A 17232-nucleotide genomic window follows, 5' to 3' on the forward strand; every position below is an offset into this window, starting at 1 on the left:
TGTTGTAAAAAAGTGTAGGCCTAATGCTTAATTGGGTCGTCCACTCACAGTTGACAGTCTTTGTATTGAGTTTGTGCTTAAAATGTACTGTAAATTCTACTAACTGTTAATAAAGATTTCAATCAATCAATCAATCAAAGATCTATACTTTTTTTTTTTGTAATATGACATACATGCATTCAAAACTATTAAGTATTATGTAAATTTGAAGTATTGCTTTTTACATTAGTTACCACATGGAAAAAGGTGGTTAAAAAGGAAAAGTACCTTTAGCCACATGCCAAGTGTCATAGTAGTGAACTATGTCCTCCTGCTGCTCCCTCATGTACTTCTGTACAGAAGGATGGCGATCTGTGACAATAGCGCCAGCCTCGATACCAGCTTCCTTCAGGAACTTCAGGCTCTTCATGAAGCCATGTAGTTCCATCCGTCCACTGTTGCCTACCTCATTACTCTGAAAAAAGAGACAGACAGACACAGAAAGAAAGAAAGAGATACCATTCGGATTTTTAGTTTTTACACTCGTATAAAAGTATGTTAATGATAAAAAAAACTTCCATTTTCAGTTTACCTGGACCAGCTGGAGATCTATAATCCTGTTGTCATCCAAGTTGAGCATTGAGTAAGACCCAAACTTGGCACAATGTCCTACAGTTAAAATAAAGACAGTGTTTCATATAGGTGTCCATTGACATATTCGTTATTCATTCGTTAGATGAATGCATTTATGACCTGAAAGATGCAAGATGTTTGCTGAATCACTTCAGTACACACACAGTATACTGTACACTGTATATCGTGTGACATTTCTCCAAAATTACAGAATTTGCATCATAGCCGAATGTGGGATTGTAGACTGTCATATTGGCATATTTTAACTACTATTTCAATTGTTAATCTGGTCATAATCACTTGTACAAACCTGGTGAATCAGCTCTCATGGCACCACCTAAAGTGATAGGCTTTCCGGACTGCTTTGCCCTCGCAATGACCTGCTGCTGCTCCACCCTCCATTGCCAGAGTATGGCTGGCTGTAGGAAAGCCTGCTGGTGGTTGTAGAAGGTACGGGGACAAATGCATTCTACACGCAGCGATGACAGTACCTGGAAAACACCACACAAAACATATTTATGCAACCATAATATATATATAAACACACACACACACACACACACACACACACACACACACACACACACACACACACACACACACACACACACACACACACACACACACACACATATATATTAACCTTGTGAATCTGAACATAAGATGCACCGTTGAAGGCCACTGCAGCTGACAGCTGAATATTTCCAGCTGGGGTGTTCCCAATGTAGGGCTGGCTGTTCCACTGTAGTTTGTGGTGGCAGTGAGAACACACCTGTGTATAATAATTCAAAACTATATATAAACAACAGCTGATACATTAATATGTACACCTGTTGATAGTAATTTTGTCTGTGGTAAGTTTTCAATTACCTGTGTGATGGATACAAGTGTCCCAACCAAGGTTATAATAGTTTTGGTTTTTTCATTATAGTTTAGTTTTAGTTAGTTTTGACATATTTTTTTCGAATTCAGTTAGTTTTAGTTAGTTTTTAGAGCGGGTTTGCTAGTTTTAGTTTAGTTTTTATTTTGTGAAAATGCTTAGTTTTAGTTTAGTTTTAGTTTAGTTTTAGTTTAGTTTTAGTTTTTGCTGCCTTACGGTGCTGAAAAGTGCCGTAAAAACGGCTCGGGAAATAAGGAAAAGTACCGAATTAATTTAAAAGGTTTATATTCTAAATGTCCGTAAGGCATATAAATATTGTTAAAAAAACGATAACGAATGCCATTTTGTCTATCATTTCAGTTCGTTTTAGTTAGTTTTGTGAACACACAATACAGTTTTAGTTTAGTTATCGTTTTTTAATTTATTTTAGTTTCAGTTTAGTTTCAGTTAACTAAAATGTTTTTTTAATTCTAGTTTTCGTTTTTTCGTTAGTTATAGTTAACTATAATAACCTTGGTCCCAACAACAAAGGTGCTTATCTGGCATGTGCGGCTGCATGTTGGGCACGTCCTGAACAACTCCATCAGGTTGTCATGGTACACAATGTACTTGGTGGAGTCGTACAGTGGTAGGCAAGCACTGTACAGGAACATGATATACACACACAGACATTAATACATGGCATTCTTTCCACAAACAAACCCCCCCCCCCCCCCCCCCTCCACACACACACACCCTACCTTTGCTGTTCCTCATGGTCCTCTGGTGTCACATCAGGCACATATGATGAATCCTGAGGTTCTACTGTGCAGCAGGATGCACTTGAGGACTCCTGGCTGCTGACCAGCTCCACTCGTGGCCTCTTGGTAGGTGTCGACATCAGCATCGGTGCCCCAACACTGTCCATGGAGCAGCCAACCGCTACAGAGTGCCCTGCTGGTTTTACTTGAACCCCTAAGAAGACATACAAATGAAACATGTGCACTTGTAAATCAATATCCTTAAACATATTCACCATTGTTCATCAAATAACTTATAATGTAACATTACCTTTACTCCGTCTTTTTGCCTTCGGAGCTGGAAAAGACACTTGGGATGCAGTTGTCTTCATACATGGTGCATGTTGGCAACCTACATCCTGTGTCGTTGGCTGTTGGATAATGGAAAGTCATAAAATATCACTTTTAATCAATTTAATGGGGGTAATTCAAGCGATCACAGCAGCATTATAGGCAAAGCATAATAGTAAAAAGAGGCCTATACAGCAATAACCATACGTACAATGCAGCAGTAGTCATGTTAGCATTTGTTTTACTTTTCAATTATATTTTGGTAGCAAAGATCTTGTTAGATTATGAACGTCAAGACTCATTATTGACGAGGTTTCATAACATTTACTACTCAGATCTGGAACTTTGCATTTAAAGTTACTTATTTTTATTTTTATTTTATTATCTATTGATTTTTCTTATTTTTTGGCTAGGGAAACGTGGTTAACTGTGGGCTACTCATCCAAACCCTTGGGCCTATGGGGTTAAGGGTTAATGGGGTGGCCTTGGGTTATTTTTGTTTTTTTGTTTTTTGTTATTTTTTGTTCTGCTGTTGTTCACCTGCTTTTGTGTCTGTCCTGTGTGGTCTGTCTGTCTTGTTTGTCATGTCTGGGTATGACTTACAATGTACTTTTTGGATCTGTTCTGCTCTATTACTTTTATGTCTGGTCAGTTGCAATAGCTATATGAGCACTGGTTACTTAAATGGATGATGTTAAAGGTTAATTCATCTTAATATCAGAAGCCTTCGTCCTAAAATCACTTTACTTCGTGCATGGGTTGAACTTCACAAGCCCAACATTATCACTCTGTCAGAGACATGGCTCTCCAGTAGAATTGCTGATAATGAGATCAAACTTACAAACTATATCCTATTCAGGGCTGACAGGGGATCCAAAGGTGGTGGTTTAGTTACATATGTGTTAAATAACCTGGCCTCTGAACAGGTCACACCTGGTGTTGAGCCTTCCCACTTTGAGAGCATATTTGTCAAGGTAACTCTACATGAAAACAAATCTATTATAGTAGGAAACATTTACAGACCTCCCTCTGCACCTGTTGAATCGTTCAACTATTTGGCCGATACTATAAATTCTATCAACAATAAAAACAAATTAATTTTATTAGGTGATTTTAATAAAAATTGGACGGATAGATCCTCCAGTAAAGCAAAAGGCATCATTGGCAACCTGAACCTTACCCAATTAATCACTGAGCCTACTCGTATTACAGCTACATGTCAATCTCTACTTGATTGGATACTGGTTTCACACCCAAACAGAGTTATAAAATCAGGGGTTATGTCTGACTGTTTCAGCGATCATTCAATTATTTACTGTATTTGGAAAATCAAATTAGCTAAATTGCCACCTAAATTAATTAAAATCCGACAATACAAAAAAATGAATACTGATCAATTTATTAATGACTTGATTTCAATTAATTGGGATAGGTTTCAACTTATACCCGATGTTCATAATGCCTGGGACTTCCTATACTCTGAATTTAATAAAATTATAGATAAACATGCTCCCTATAAAATGACAAGAGTAAAGGGAAGTCATCTTCCCTGGATTACATCCGAACTCATAAGTCTGTTTAGACAGAGAGATAATGCATGGGCCTCATTTCGGAGGACCAAGCATCCTGATGACTGGGAGAGGTATAGGCAACTGAGGAATAGAAGCAAAACTTTGACCAGAAATGCGGAATCAAATTATTACAAGGAATCTCTCCACCGTGACTTTAAAAATCCGAAACAATTTTGGAACAAAGTAAAATCTTTAACTAATGCATCCACTAAAAATACATCTCCTAATCAATTAAAAGTTAATAATGCCATATTACATAATCCGCAGTTAATTGCTCAAGCTTTCAATCAGCACTTTTCCTCAGTTTGTCCTCCACCAATGCCTGACCTGCCCATTGCATTTAACAACATGCAGACTTGTAATAGTTCCTTCTCTTTTAGGAAAATAACACCAATAGAGGTCCATGATGTAATTATTGATTTAAAGGAGAGCAGTGGTCCTGGGTTAGATAACATTGAAACCAAATTTATCAAATTAGCACCTCACATTCTCATGTACCCTCTCTGTGATCTCTTCAATATGTCACTAACAACCTGTCAATTACCTGCTGTCTGGAAGTGTTCACGTATCACTCCCTTGCACAAAGGGGGTGATGCACTTGAACCCAATAATTATCGACCTATCTCAATTATTTGTTCAATTGTAAAAATATTTGAAAAGCTAATCCATAACCAACTATCACATTACCTCAACGAAAATAACATCCTATCACCCCATCAATCTGGATTCAGATCTAATTACTCCACAACCACTGCCTTACTAAAACTTACAAATTATATTACATCAGCATCTGCCAACAAAAAATTAACTGGAGCAATTTTCATTGACCTTTCGAAGGCTTTCGATTTGGTCGACCATTACCTCCTCTTAGATAAATTATATTCTGTTGGTCTATCTCGCAATGCTCTCTTATGGTTTAATTCATATCTGCATAATCGAAAACAACGTGTCGTCATACAAGGATGTAAATCTGATTTGTCAGTTCAGGAACGAGGCGTGCCTCAAGGCTCTTCCCTAGGTCCACTTTTATTTACTATATTTATTAATGACCTCCCCTCAATATGCTCCACATGCAATGTTCAACTCTATGCTGATGATACAGTTCTATACACCTCCAAATCTACTTTACCAGAAATAGAATCAGCTTTACAATCAGATTTCACCACTCTACAAAACTGGCTAGCAGCCAATAAACTTCAACTCAACAAAACTAAATCCTTCACAATGATCTTTGGCACACGTAAAAATATTAAATCAAAATCGCTAAATCACTCATTCTCTATAACCAGTTTGGACGATACTCCTCTGCAAAGAGTTGAACACACCAAATATTTGGGCATGTGGCTGGATACTGAACTTTCGTTTAAATGTCACATTGATCATATTGTAAGAAAAGTTAACTTTAGTATCGGTGTTCTTTATCGCTCTAGAAACTGTTTTACATTCTCAGTCAGGAAAAGACTAGTCATACAGCTTATTTTACCGATACTCGATTATGCAGATGTTGTGTATCTAACCGCATCTAAAACAAACCTGAATACTCTCAACATTGTATATAACAAACTGTGCAGATTCATCTTAGGTTGCCCTTTTACAACTCACCATTGTATCATGTATGAAAATCTTCAGTTGCCCTCTCTTACTGTAAGAAGACAGTGTCACTGGATTCAGTTTATTTTCAAATGTATACACCTCAATTATCCTCAATATCTCAAACAGTTTCTAGAACCACCCACTACCAATTACCAACTGAGGCATTCCATTCAACCTTATTTTTCCGTTCCCATAGTCTACAATACATTAGGTAAGAACGCATTTATGTTTAAAGCTCCCTCTGACTGGAACAACTTACCAACCAATATTCAAACCATTTCATCTTTCAACATGTTCAAAAGTGCGCTGTCTTCTTACCTTACGACCTCCTGCACATGCCCATGATGCCATGATGACTATTGCTCAACTTATTTATTCCATTTATTTATACACTATTATATTACATACCTGACTTAGCGTATTTATAGTTACTCGCAATTAATATATAAACAGTGTACATGTGTTTCACGTGGATACGTATGCTCTGGATATGTACATATGTGTTTAATCAACTGTACTCTAATGCTGACCAACGGAAGTGACAGTCATATCTGACAGAACAAATTATCCATCTCTTTGCTATTATACTTGCTTATTGTAATACCCTGTTTTTTGTGTTTTGTATTTTGTGTTTGTTTGTTTTGTTTTGTGTTTTAGTTGTTTTAGTTTTTCTTTTTTTTTCTCTTTTCTCCCTTTTGTGTATTGTATTGTATTGATGGTAGTTAGGACCCTCTCGAAAACGAGATACTGTATCTCAATGGGGTATTCCTAAATAAAGAAATTTCAAACAACAAACAAAGTTTTGAGGTCTAATAAAGGCTTACTGTAATTTGTTGTTGTACTCACTCAGATGCATGATGCACCGTAAGCACACCCACACACACACTAATTGTACAATGTATGTATGTAGGCATAGACCTACTCGCTAACAGACACATACCAACGCACGCGCACGTGCTTATGTTTGCAAACATACGCACGCACGTGCTTGTTTGCAAAAATATGCACGCAAGTGCTTATGTTTGCAAACATACTGTACGCACATACGTGCTTGTATGTTTGTATACACACACTCCGTGTAGCTCTTGAATTGGTAACGTCACAAACAGCGCAACTTGATGACTATATTGCATTTGCATGTAGCCTAGTAAGACAAAATATATTTGTACGTTTGCCAAGGTACTTACTCTCAAACGCGGAGTTGACTCGGTTGAGGCTCCGACCGTGAACACAGTCGGGATGGCCTGTAACTTCAAGCGCAACCCGGAGGGAGCTACGAAACCCATGCTGACCTGCATGTAGTTGCGGAAACTGTCCTCCGTAAAATGTCGGGCGCACAACCTGGACCTCTCAAAAATGCCACCCTCCTCAAAATGGATAAATTCCAACCAGCGAGCACGTAACCACGGAGTTTTGGGGAAAGAGAAAAGGGTTTTTGATGAGGAACAACCCAAAACACAGTGTGGCTTATTCATGGTTGCAGGGGAATGAATGGAGGTAAATACCAAAGCTGGGGAAGGTACCTAGCTAATTAATTATTCAAAAGACAAACTGCCTAGTAGTTGAAGATTGATTAGACACCTGTCAATCACAATGTGTATGTCTACACGTCATTACGCAGCACATTTTCGTTTTCAGGAAGTAATTTCAAAAATATTTTTGATATAAAATCACACAAAAATGAGAATTTTTCAATTTTTTTGGCATCCATTGTTAGGTATGTCCACATGATGACCACGGATATGGTCTAAAAGTGTGAAAAACGTCTTTTTCATTTCACTGCGCCTTTAAGGTACTGTAATTGTAATAATGTTTGAGCGTACTGTTGTTTACCTGTGTAGCATAGCTCTACTAGCCAGTAGCCAACGCTGTCACAGAGGTAGACCGCATGCGTTTAAATTCCATCTGTTAAAATATGTTCATTTAAGTCATAACAAGCATAAAACTAGATACATGTACGGAACATTTTCTGAATTGGAGCTACCAAAAAATGGGGCTCTTTTATAGTTTTTGCCGTAACAACAATCGGATTACAATGAAATAGAATGTACAGTGGGAGTGCAACAAACCATGTACAACCCAGATTCGGCACAAACAAGGGACTAAATTATTTTCGCTCCTATGCCACCAAAATGTGGAACGCCCTACCAACAGTCATTAAGACATGTGAATCCCTTGACTCCTTCAAAACCGCTCTCAAAGGGCACCTATGGATGGCTGCAACAAGTGTAATGCTTAATTGGGTTGTCCACTCACAGTTGACAGTCTTTGTATTGAGTTTGTGCTTAAAATGTACTGTAAATTCTACAAACTGTTAATAAATATTTCAATCAATCAATCAATCAATCAGTGTGGACAGCAGATCTACAAGCTCATAAAGCATTGCAGCGTGACACGTTGAGCTTTTAGATCTGCTAGGGCAGTGGTTCCCAAAGTGGGACCCCCAGGGATCCTTGAGGGAGTTCCAGGGGTTAGGGCCGATTCATACTCCTATTTTAGAGCCGAATAAAAGTCGGTTCGGCGCTGTAGAGCCTACAATTTGACGTCATTTGAGGTTCGGGGGGGCGGGTACCGTCCTAAAGTCGGCTCTTCGGTGCTACTGAAAATTTCTGACGAGCCGAAATCATTTCGGCACTAGAGCGCCGAAACAGCGGTAAAATAGGAGTATGAATCGGCCCTTACCCAGCTAAATGATAGTTTGGAACCAAATGGATCCTGTAACTCTGTGTACAAAATGGAACCAAATCTGGTTTCATTTGTACAATCAAATTAACATTGATTTTACAAAATAAACTGGGGTCCCTGAGATAGAAATGCCATAAAATGGGGGTCCGTAGACTAATGCATAAGGACTGGGGGTCCTTAAAATAAAACTGGTTGAGAATCACTGCTAGAGCTGTAAAAATCTTCTCTTATCCCTGGCATATCTTTTCAAATGGGGGTCCGTGGGCTAATGAATGTCGATTTGGGGGTCCTTGACATGAAAAAGTTTGAGAACTGAAAAAAAGAACTATGCCCCCCACAGAATGGGCTTCAAGTTGTTAGTGTAATGTAAACTTGGTGGTCCCCTTGTATTCTTTGGACCCCATGGGGGTCCCAGACTCCCGGTTGAAGTCACCTGCCCTAGCATATTAAAGAATACCCGATCTACAAGCTTAAATGTAATTGTTACATACTGTACCAGCCAATAAGGATGAAGTCATCTTGAACTACAACCTAGATGTTTTATTTCACAAATTTATGTACTGTATTTTGAGTTGTAATAACTTTCTGAAGAGATTCAACTTTTTACTGTTAAATTACAGGTCAGTTCCAATCATCTGTACATCACAGATGACCGAAACACCACCATTTTAGCGGAACGGAGGAAAGGGAAAATAAAAATAATTGGCTACTCTAAATTTATTAAGGAAAAAATATCACACTGTTTAATTTACCGGATGCAGTATCGACTAGTTTCTAGTACTTTTATTTTTTTGTGATGCAATTTACCTCGTGGAAAAAAACTGTTCAAAGAGAATATCTTGTTCAGATAGTAAATTGATTTGTAGTGTTCTATGCAATACATGTTATAAATGTGTACTACTGTTTTGTAAACTTAAAGGACCACTTCGCCACTATTAAACTTTTTCTGTGTGTTTTTTATCATTAGCATATATGCTAAAACACCCCGGTATATTATCATTGGTGGTCTGTAGCTCCGTGGGGGCACTTTCAAAGCTGTCTACCACCTACGTATTTGTCCCAAAGTGACGTAGGTGGTAGACCCTCGGTAGGCTATCAGAAACTACAAGGGACTGGACAGGTAGGCTTGCCGTAGCTAGCCTAGCCGCGAAGGACACGGTCCCTCGCTATACACAACAAACGAAAACAACGAGTCAGTATATGGCTACTCTATGGGAGTTTTTGGACGAGATAATTTTAAATACATATTGGCAGAATCTGCGTTAGGGTCGTTATATTATGAACCAGAAATATACGGAGGAAGGAATGCATTGACGGGGACAACTGCTAGTTGCTGTGGCTGTGTGCTGCTGAATGATGCCTGCTAGTGCTGGAGCGACCTAGCTAGTAGCGTCGCACACAAACTTTTCTGCCTAGATAGTGTTGACTGTTTTACTGAGAAGTGAGGACATGGACTGTTTTACTGAGAAGTGGGGACATGCGTTCAGGATGCCTCAAACTGGAAGTTGCAACCGGAGCCCGATGGACCAAGAGGGACATTCAGATTGAAGTAAGTGTTCAATGTATTTGTTTTGTGCGTATCGCCACACCGTATTGTTTACATAATTGTCAGAGGCTAGGCACTGCTTCAGTTTACACATTTTCGGTGTTCATTCAACCATTCAATTAAAAACTGTATGGCATGCCATCTGAAGCGATGTATTAGCCATGGGCATGGCTCACATGACGCTCTAGCGAGCCCCATATGTGCCCTCCTCTCCCTACACATTCTGAGCGTTCGTATGTGTCAGGACTAGCAATGTAAACATTCAAGTGTTATACCTGTGTCCATTCACTAGGTCAGCCCATATGGGTACAGAATGCTGATGAAGCTGAAGACCCGGACTGATGGTGAGCCATACATACATACTCAACTCAAACTTTATACACACAGCACATTAATGTATTTACTGTATTTTGTTTGACCGCCTAGAAAACTAGATGACAAGGGAATATCATTTTCTATAAAGGTTCACATAGTTATATTATCTCTGGTCCATAGCTCTAATGCGTTGCATTTAACACATTAGTGCTATCGATCAGAGCTATATTTATATATGCTTTTACAAAGACCAGTGGTCAACCAAGGTCCTGTAAAATGTAGTAAATATGTCTCACACAGACTGTTTCACACTGTAGTATTTAATTGTATCTGTTAAATCACACTAGCATGGCATTGCCCCCAGATGACAGTGAATTGACTTAACCTTTTGTAATATCTCAAAAGAAAGAATATATCATTACTGCATCAAAAGTAATCAACAAACTATACTATAAAACTGATGATAACATTGTACAAATTACTCAAGCAAAGTGCCTTGCACTGATTCATAATCAAACTATTTGTATAGCGCCTTTCATGACATGCAATGCAGCTCAAAGTGCTTTACAGAGCAATGGAGAGAAAAACGCAAGGCATAAAACATTGAAATAGAAGGCAGTCATGTAGGTTGGAAGGTCACAGATTCAGTTGTTTTCTTTGGCAGTATTCTGCAGTCCAGAATTGCAATAATCAAGCCCAGAAAAAACAAAGGCATGGATCAGTGTTTTTGCATCATCTAATGACTGACAGGCTGATTCAAGCAATATTTCTAAATGTAAAAAAAGGCAATCTTTGGTAACATGATTGTGTGAATACTACAGGTTGCCAAGTCTGCTTATTATTATGATTGATATTTTATACTCGGTTGTAGCCTACCTACTAATTTGGTCGGTAAACTTAACAGTCCAATACCAAAGTGTACATCACATGAAACATACTGTACATAGCCTACACACTCAGTTGTCCATTCCAGTAATCATTTAGTGCTTTCACCATTACTGACTCTTGTCTTCTCTTGCCACAGCATGTGTGTCTCCTGTCCTGGCCAGAAGCTTCTCCAGCGACATGTCATCATGCAGAACCACCTGCCCTGTGACCTCTGACTAATGCACTTGTATCATTGTACATGTAGTTTGTTAGTTTCCAGTTCAACCATAGACCCCTGTTTTTATATATAATAGATTTATGTAAATCAGTACTATTAAAAGATAGTTGATTTGATGTCAAGTTTGTTTTATTTTTTCTCATGTAGGCCTATTGTATTTATACATTTTGACCAATTCCTAATACTCTATGAGGCTCAAACTGTCATGATATTGAATCAAGGGCCACGTGATACAAATCATTCAGATGTCTGTTTATACAAACCAGACCACAATGGAAATAAGTGTGACTTTGTCAGTGAATGTGTTTTATTGTACTGTAACATAGGGTTTAAAAAACAAGGCCACACAGGCAAAGTTTGTCCTCCTACTCAGATTACAAAAATCGGACAGTGTGCAAGAATCCCAGAATAAAAAGGATCAACATAATATTGCTATATAGAAATATTCTGTTACAATTAAAAGTCCAGAATTAAAAATGTACTTCAGTAAAAGCACAACCATATTGGTAAAGGCTTAGGAGTAGTACATGTCTAATATTTGAAAATGAGATCACATTGATTTATCAATACAGATTGTGTTCAATAGCAACATACAAAGTAAATTGTATATCTATATAATATACTGTATACTTGGGAGTTCCTTGAAAGCCACTTCTTCATCTCTTGAGTCGAAGACAGCCACCAGCTCCTGCATCAAATAAAGTATTATGCAATTATGGGCCTCTGACCAATCATGAGACAATATGTGACCAGTGCCAGTGAATTGAACCACAACTCGGCAATAGCATATAGCAATAGAATCTAAAAATAGATTCTTTATTTATTTTTGGTGGTTTTCGTTTTTAGCCACATAAAAACAGTTGGAATGTTAAAGAATGTTTTTATTCCATCAGAAAGTCATTTAAGTGTCATTAAGTCATTGTAATTGCGTAAACAAGTCACTATGTTTAATGTTTAAACCATTGAGTTAAGCAATGCTAACCAATGCTAATCAGAAAATCAGCTTTACCTTCAAAGTATGCAAATTCCGCTAAAATTCCGCTTTTTGTACACAATCGTTTTTGAAGATAATACTAGTCTTTCACTAACTGGCTAACAGAAATAGCAGAGAAAGAAGTATTAACAGTCGTATTTTGTAAAAAGTGTGCTTATTTTCGGTCCTCCTAAAGCTAATTCATGCTACAACAACAACAATGGAACATGGCTTCTTATTTCCAATAGCAGAGAAGAAGAAGAAGACTCTAGCATGTATTGTAAACATTGTAACATGTCACCATAACGTGGTTCTTATTAGTTACTTTGGAATGTACCTGCCATGAAAATTAAGGTCATAATAATGCAGATCACATCGATATGTAATATAACGCGATAATGTACTTGTTTTAGCTACAGGATTGACGATTGATATCAATATATAATGCTAAATGTAGCTAACGGCTATTTTTTTGCCAGGGTTGCCAGGTTCTGCGAGAGAAACAAGCAACCCGTATATGAAAACAAGCCCAAAATAAGCAAAAATAGCCGATCTACAAGCATATAACAAAACCAATCTTGTCCCTGGCATACATTATTTTCAGATGGGGGTTCTGCAGACAAATAATAATAATAACAGGCTAATATAGCTATCTTATTTGTACTCATCTGGACCATTTACATAAGCCTAATTTTCTGCCACTGTTTTTTGCCCTTTTTTCATAGTACAAAATGGCAAATAAATGCAGTAGCCTATTTAAAAAAGGAGAGATAATAGGCAAACTATCAATTATAACAACATTCTCTAATTGTGAAGACTTATTGGTACAGTAGGCCTATGCATTCTTTTTCTTTAGAAACATGGCCAACTAATTATAATAAGCAGACATGGCAACACTGCTGGTTGGCTAATGGAGGAATGAAGGGAAAACAGCGCCCCCTAAAGTGACAGATCACTGCTGATATCTTTGAAGGGGGAATTCTCCAATTTGACATTTCTGGTTCAACAAGTTTCAAATGGTCATATCTTCTTCATTTCCCCCCCAATTTCAATGAGCAATGCATCATATGAAAGGTTACAGTGTGCAGTTTCATAATATGTAAAGAACTGAAAAATGACCATGGCCCCCTTGTGTATCAAACTACTGGCACTGGTCACATATGGTAAACAATAAGGTTTTTCATTTTAGCAAAATTTTTTAAATAGCAAATGTACAAGCTAGTAAAATGGTGGAAGCAAAAAAGCTCTTTAGCTGTAAGCATCAGACACTCGGTATGTCAAATTAATTTATAAACATCACAACAACCACGTGTAACAACAACCATGTATTTTGAAAGGAAATGCATGTGGTCTCCTGTAATGCATTGCAATGGCCATTCTTTCAGTGTCTGGTGTACACAGCATTGTAGCTTATTTAGTTTATTACGACATTACCTCTGTTCTGCAACTTATGCTTCGATGATGTTCCGCGTCAATTATTCCATTAGATTGCGGTCGAACTGGAAGATATCTGCGTTGGTGAAATGTTCACTGCACACTCAAAGTGGTTCGAGTACAGCTGGGATTGCATCTGTACTTCATAGTTCTAAAAACAAAGCCAGCCAGTGGAATTTCGAGTCGGACGCGTTCGAAATCACTACTATTACGCTACTTACTTACTACCAGAGACTACTAACTACTATACCACCACTACTGCTGTTACTATTACTACCGCTACATATTAGCTATTATTATTACTTCTATCGCTTTCAACAACAAACACGAGAAACTTTCAGGTTCCTCCTGGGTGGCTGCCCCTAAGGGGCTGCCTCACTGTCTCCCAGTGCCGGTCTGTCTGTCGCGCAATGCACTGTGGGTATTGTAGGAAATGATATTACCGTGCCTCGGCTCATTACATGACTTGTTCTCCGCAGCGGTTTTATCAAATCTAAAAATTATTTTTGTTTTCATGAACGGATATCATACTAAAGCATGACAAAGGCCATGTAATAGTGGCGAAGTGATCCTTTAAAGGTATATTCAGTGATTTCACTCAAAAAACCTTAGGTTTCGTTTTTGGCTGTGGGACCCAGCCTTTCGTCCAATCAGGATAGAGAGTCAAAAACGAAACCTAAGGTTTTTAGACCCCCAGGGGTTAACTGGGGACAGGGAGGAACTCCTTATATGGTCAGCACACTCTATAGTAGAGTGTGATAGATTATCACAACAAAACAAAAAAATAAGTGATATTTGAATTAAGTGAAATCACTGAATATACCTTTAAAGGACCACTTTTCATATAATAGGTCCTCACTAATAATGATAAAATGGCTTTTTTTTCTCGGTCTGTCTCATAGGAGGGGTCTAGGCAGTTCAGAAACCCGTCCACCAGTGACCTCATCGATGAGCAACTAAACATTTTTGTAAACTCGTTTAAAAGAAAAATATCTGCCTAATGATGATGTCACTGGTGGACGGGTTTCTGAACTGCCCACAGCCCTCCTATGAGACACAGACTGAGTAGAAAGATTGTGTCATTGTATCATCATGATTATTAGTGAAGACCTATTGTATGAAGATGTCATTCAAACACATTCACATACAATGCGCACATGTGATTGTCTTACATGCTGTCAAAAGCTAGACCAGGCTGTGATTATGGACACTATTGCACTTTATGAAAAATCACTTGCAGATATACAGCCAGCAGTACGCATTGGATTCCATGTCACCCCTACTGCAGAGGGGAAACGAAATGCAATAGGGCAGGTGTGCTCCTTTGGGAGACTGGGATTGGATTTAAATTAAACTGCTTATGTGTGTCATGATGTCCTTAAGAGTCGTGTTGCATCTTGTGTGATGTAATTTACCTTGTTGAAATGGCACTTGTTCAAACTTTTGCATAAATGTTTTTTACATTTTTTACGTATTTTAGTTTCAATAAATGTTTTATTTGAAAGTATACTGCTTCTTCATTGACCATTGCAAGTCACCGTGAAACAGGTTAATCACTTTCTGGTGATCTTAATAAGAAACCTAACTGCATCTTTAAAAGGTTCTTAGTTGTATATTATAAATGTACAACTATACCCTTGTTTCTGTCAGCTTTCCCTGATAATGAATAATATTTCAGACACCATCTATTGTCCATAGGAAAGCACTGTGGGTCTATATTGGTTTTCAACCAGTGGTCCGTGAAGGGTTTCAGTGACGGAATTATATTCCAGACAACTGACCATGTTCTATTGTCCATAGGAAAGCACTGTGGCTCTATATTGGTTTTCAACCTGTGGTCCTTGAAGGGGTTCCAGGTGGTCCCCAGCTATCCCCAGCTATTTTTACTGTTTTTATTCCACTGTGTTGCTAAGAGTTAAGTGAGCAATTAGCATAGTCAGCCAATTCATGGCCAATATAAGAGAACCTTACACCTTACCTTACACCTCCACTGTATTATCCTACATAAACTTCTGCACTGACAATATGTGCACAAAAAAGCAGATTAAAATCTTCCCTAACCAATGCCATAAACCATGGTTTACCAATGGGGTGCGACTACTGCTCAGAGCCCGGGGCACTGCGTTTAGATCAGGGGACAGGGAGGCTTATAGCAGATGACTTGACTGGACTATGACGGACTAACAGTTCTATGCCATGAAGTTGCCCCATCAGTGTTTTTTTTCTTTGTGTTCTCTATAAGTTGATACTGTTATGTTTGCACTAAACGGAATTCCGTTCTGTCTCATACAGTGACAATAAAGATCTTATCTTAACTAACCTAATGGGGTATGCTTTGGATATTATTTTGGTGGTTTTAGGTAATTCAATGCCTTATAATATAGCTGACTTTTGAAGGCTACATTAATATGTTTGGAAATGCATGCATACAGTAGCTAATTCCTATGACCATCTAGCACAGTGGTTCTCAACCTGTGGTACGCGTACCACCAGTGGTACTTGAGCCCCCCCCAGGTGGTACGCGGAAAATCTTCCCAAAAGATCAGGGATGCCGTGATCTGATCCACAGATCGGATATCAGGTCGATATCAGCCAAAAAACGTGATCTGGATCGGATCGGACTACAGCGAAAATGACCGATCCCAAGCACTGCAAGCACTCCACTCCAGTCCATTCCAGTACTCCACTCCAGGCCATTATTCCTCCAGCAGTGTTCATAGACTGCTACAGACACAGTCATATGGACAGTAGCAGACTGCGCAGGCTGCGCTAGGCTAACCACTAGCCAGCACTGCTGCTGCTCGCATGGGAGTATTATATATTATAAAACGAAAAAGACAGCCGAGTGCAAAAAAATAAAGGGATGGATTTGCCACCGTGGCAACTACAGCAGCAAAGTTTCAGCCTTAGCTCCATGCAAGCTAATCTTTAGCATTGATTAGCATCAACATCTTAGTAGACGAGAGAGACGGAACAGCGCAACAAGCTGACAGCTGAGCATGACGACATGCTCATGTTCTTAAAATTATATCTCCCCACAGTCCCCAACAGTTTTGTTTGACAAATATGACCGCTGTTTGTCAATACTTATGTGACAGACCATGCTATGATGCTAATAACTGCTTAAGTGCTAACTGCAAACCAATGCTTAAATAGAACGGACATCACTATTACATTGTCACGGACAGACACAGTGCTGTGTAGGACAGTAGGCTACACGGTTTTTAAAGTGGAATCAGGGGTCCCCACTCCCAGCCAAATGATAGGTTCCATTTGTACACTAAGAGTTAAATTGACATTGATTTTACAATATAAACAAATAGAAAATAATAATTTGGGGTCCCAGAGATACAAATGGCTGGGTCCTTAATATTAAAATTATGTGAATTGATAGATCCATAAAAACACACAGCTGCTGTATTGGGGCAAATGAGTTTCAAAACCTGTA

The sequence above is a fragment of the Protomyctophum parallelum genome (assembly GCF_964188405.1).
Source record: "Protomyctophum parallelum genome assembly, chromosome: 21".
NCBI lineage: Eukaryota > Metazoa > Chordata > Actinopteri > Myctophiformes > Myctophidae > Protomyctophum > Protomyctophum parallelum.